The 4,462-nt window shown below is 40.3% G+C and overlaps 1 non-coding gene across 1 annotated transcript; it reads right to left on the reverse strand.

Annotated features, from left to right (window-relative positions):
- Positions 1-854: 854 nt before the first annotated feature.
- LOC122789483 lies at positions 855-1,019 on the reverse strand. Its single transcript, XR_006362816.1, has one exon. It is a non-coding gene; the product is annotated as a U1 spliceosomal RNA (small nuclear RNA).
- Between the last annotated feature and the right edge of the window lie 3,443 nt (positions 1,020-4,462).

A 4,462-nucleotide genomic window follows, 5' to 3' on the forward strand; every position in this document is an offset into this window, starting at 1 on the left:
TGGGCTGTTCTTTAATACTTAAAAGTGGTGAAACACAGAGGATGTTGTCATGCATTGTTCACAGATGATAAAGTACTAAGAAGACAGTTGCTGTAATAGGACTTTTTTCCCCTTTTTTTCATTTATGGCTTCAACTGTCTTTAAGAGAAAGCACTGCCTGGTGTAATTGGAGGACGTGCAGTGTGTGAACTAGATATAGAACAGGATACTGACAAAAGCAGTATAAAGGAGACCATCAACTCCCTGGAACAGCTATTAAATCTCAGGAGAATCAGGTGGGCAACCATATATCTTTATCTGATGGTAAAGACTTTATTGATATTGAATGAAAGGTTATATTCTGCAAATGCTCCAAGGATTTTAACTATGTTGTCAATTCTAGTTGTTGAACATCAGTAGTGCATTAAGCTGAATGGAAATGCAAATGACAGAGATTTTATAATTTGCATTTTGAGGCAAAACAGTTTCGCCTACATCACTTTTGTGTAATAAGTACCATCTAAGTGGCAGTCAGTGGAGTTAAAAATAATGCTTCCAAGTACACAGTCATCTGGATAGTTGGTAAGCCAGGGATTGGAATCTGTTTTAATGTTTGAGAGGAGGATGCCAGAAAGGAATAGCTCCAGAACAGAACTTTGAAGAACTGTGGTTGTGATCGAGAATGGTGAGGACAGAAGTCCTACTTCTTATCTGCTGTGCATAACTATGTAGTCATAGGTTTGTACTAGGCTAGCTACCTTTGTGGGACATTTTAAGTTTAGCTAATTTTTCTCAAAGGTGAGAGTCAAACTCTATACCTTGTGTATGTGAGGTAAACACCCTAACCATTACATCAACTCCCAACCCCTTAAGTTGAGGGGGCAGCTCAAATGCAGTCCCCCCACTACCAGGAATAATTCAGTTGAGTTTACCACATTTGTGGAAATCACAAGGATCAATGCAAATGACATGCAATGGAAGAACCTCACCATGGGGAAACCACCTTCCTGATTGTGGTATTCCTTCTGGCAGGTAACTGTGGGTCCATGTTACTTCCTGATAGTGGTATTCCCTCTGGCAGGTAACTGTGGGCCCATGTTACTTCCTGATTGTGGTATTCCCTCTGGCAAGTAACTGTGGGCCCATGTTACTTCCTGATTGTGGTATTCCCTCTGGCAGGTAACTGTGGGCCCATGTTATTTCCTGATAGTGGTATTCCCTCTGGCAGGTAACTGTGGGCCCATGTTACTTCCTGATAGTGGTATTCCCTCTGGCAGGTAACTGTGGACCCATGTTACTTCCTGATAGTGGTATTCCCTCTGGCAGGTAATTGTGGGCCCATGTTACTTCCTGATAGTGGTATTCCCTCTGGCAGGTAATTGTGGGCCCATGTTACTTCCTGATAGTGGTATTCCCTCTGGCAGGTAATTGTGGGCCCATGCTACTTCCTGATAGTGGTATCCCCTCTGGCACGTAACTGTGGGCCCATGTTATTTCCTGATAGTGGTATTCCCTCTGGCAGGTAACTGTGGGCCCGTGTTATTTCCTGATAGTGGTATTCCCTCTGGCAGGTAATTGTGGGCCCATGTTATTTCCATTTCTTTTAACTTTGGATCTCTGAAGTTGTGTATGATTCCATCATGGGATATAGTGTTATACGCTTTAGCAACACTGAGATAAGCTGCATGGATAGATAAACCCTCATCAAGGGCAGTGGTAACACACTCAAAAAATTATGAGGCTAACTATACAAGATCTACCTTTGACAAAACCATATTTGGTTAGGTCATGGAGAAGGAGGTCTTTAGTATCTGTCTGAATAAGTTCTATGAAGACTCTCTCAGTCATTTTGCATAACATGCTTGGAAGGCTGATCAGTCACTAATTATTTTAGTCTGTGAAAGGTCCTTCCTTGTGGACTGCAGCTAAAGCAGCCTGCTTTGGGATATCAGAGTCACAGTTTTTAATACTCTCTTAAGAATGTGCATATACTAATCTATTTCTTACTGCAAATTATGCCTCCTGGTATCTCATAAGTTCTTATGCGACTTGTGTTTCTGGCATTAGTGCCCCATGATGGAATTATATACAACCTCAGAAATGTAAAGTTAAAAGAAACAGAAATAACATGGGCCTGCAACAGACTACATGGTTACACACAGTAAGTTAAAGCAGTGTCAGTGACACAACGGGTAGCACACTCACCTGTGGTGCAAAAGACTGTGGGTTCTACTTCCGCACCAGGTAGTTTGATAGCAGACACCGTAATACAGCATAAGGGTGTGCCACACTCCTGTGTGTGTCATCTTTCAGATGAGACAGTAAGTTGAGGTCCCATCTGCTTGAGTTGGAAACTCAAGTGGAAGTAAAAGAGCCCAAAGCACCTAAAACAATAGTATAGGTTCCACAATGTCCTGGACAAATTTCCCCTAATGGCATACATACCACTTGCAGTCTTCTCTGAAAAGGGCTAGTAGCCTAGTGGGACTAACTCTTTTAGTAAAGAATGAATGAAATTACTGAGGGCAGGAACAACTGTTTCAGTTGTAATTTTAGATGGGATTGTGCTGTAGGGAGGAAAATGGATGGGGGTTCCCCGTTTATGGCCTTAAACTTATTCCAGATGGGTATGCTAGTGCGCCATCTGTATCTGTTGGCAGTATTATGTGATACAATTTTGTTGTAGTATACTACAGTCTGGTTTATTCCCCTTCATTTTTGGAAGGTGGTTGTACTGGGCCTTATTATCACCCATCCTGATGGCAAGTTAAATGAAGCATTGCTTTTTGATTATTTTAGTGATGGTGCAAACTCCAGTCAAGAAATGATCTTTGTTGTGTTAGTTTAAGTAAAGACTAAACACTTTATATGTTCTTTTCTTCTGGGTTAATAATTTTTTTGATTTTGTTACTCTACTTTTTATGGTTATTGCTATCTTTTCCACTATCTTTATGATTCACTTGGACAAATTTTCATTGCAGTTATTTCAACTGTTGGATGTTGCTGCCTTTGGTCATCCATCCCTACAACAGAATGGGGTTTGGGCCTTTTAATGGACAGAGATCCAGGATGAGTAAAGTGTGAAATGACAGGAATTTTGTGGCTTGTAATAGCCTGGATATCATATGTACAGAACTGCCACTGTGATACAGACTGAAACTACAGCCGATGCCCATAGATGCCTCTGAACAGTCATCTTGCCTATGCATACAAAAAAAAAATTGGGATTGAGGCCACGATGGGAGCATTGTCTTTGTACTTCTGGAAAGGAATCCATAAGAGAAGACAGTGTGGCTGAGGGGGGCAGAAAAAGTGGCACTTCAACGAGGCTGGTGCCCTTGGGTCTCCATGGGGCTAATAAGTCGCAATGTCATCATGCTTTCTACTCAGTGGTTTCTTGATTGCAAACATTTTAGGCCTGTCCATTTTCCTCATCCTGCTCCCCAGTGGAAAATATGTTTGTCTTAAGGGCCATCAGTCAAAGGTTCTGGAAATGTACACTCTAGAAAGGCCGAGTGACACATACACTGAATGAAGGTCTTATTAAAGGTAGCCCTTTGATGCCCCCAAGGCAGATTACCTCCTGCATATAGATGGAATTTGTCTTCCACGGGCACATCCAGACATCATGGACACTGGAAAAAAATCACTGCTACATAATTTGACTTTTAAATGTACTAATCACGAATAAAAACTGGTTTTAAGGTAAAGAATTTAGTAAAAAGCTTACTAGACTGGGTACTTATTCACTGGATGTCTTGGAAGTCACCTGAAAGGGACTGACACATACACATACACACACGTGCTGATGACTAATTAATTCTTGCAGAAAAAAAAAAAAAAAGAGATGGTGTATGCCACTTTTAGTTAAACGTCAGGCTAATATGCTGGGCTCAAGAAGTCCGTATCTACACTGATGACTTCCAAAAGTTCTGTAAAACAGGCTGGAAGGGTGGAAGTTCCCTGGAGGCTAATTGACGTGCATAAGCGATCATACAGCTGTGATCCTTAGAATGAACTTCTAGATGAAATATGGAGTCCTTTTCCATTGATTCATCTGAAACCTTCCACTCTTCAGCTTTTAATATCAGAACAAAGAAATAAGGAGACGTTAATTCTCATAATATTCATATTGTCTACAGAAATGTATTTGTGTGAATATTCATTTTTCTGTTACTACTGGGGACAATTTGTAATTCTAACTGTAAATTTACTTGAATGTGGGTTACATTCTGTACCTCTTTTATGACCCTGTAACAGATCACACTACATGTAGACTAATGATTTGCTATTGTCAATAAACTGTTAACTATTAATGTAAATTGATGGTTGATTCTGTACTACATCTGAATTTAATTCTTGTCTCTGTCATCAGGCAAAGGTAATAGTCTCAAGGACCAGTTCACTTAAGTTGATTAACAAAATTAAATAAATTTGGACACACGTTTTCATGCTACTGAATATATGTTTGCAAGGCATGTTT

This window comes from Protopterus annectens, chromosome 14.part0 (genome assembly GCF_019279795.1).
Source record: "Protopterus annectens isolate FY-2018-M chromosome 14.part0, PAN1.0, whole genome shotgun sequence".
NCBI lineage: Eukaryota > Metazoa > Chordata > Ceratodontiformes > Protopteridae > Protopterus > Protopterus annectens.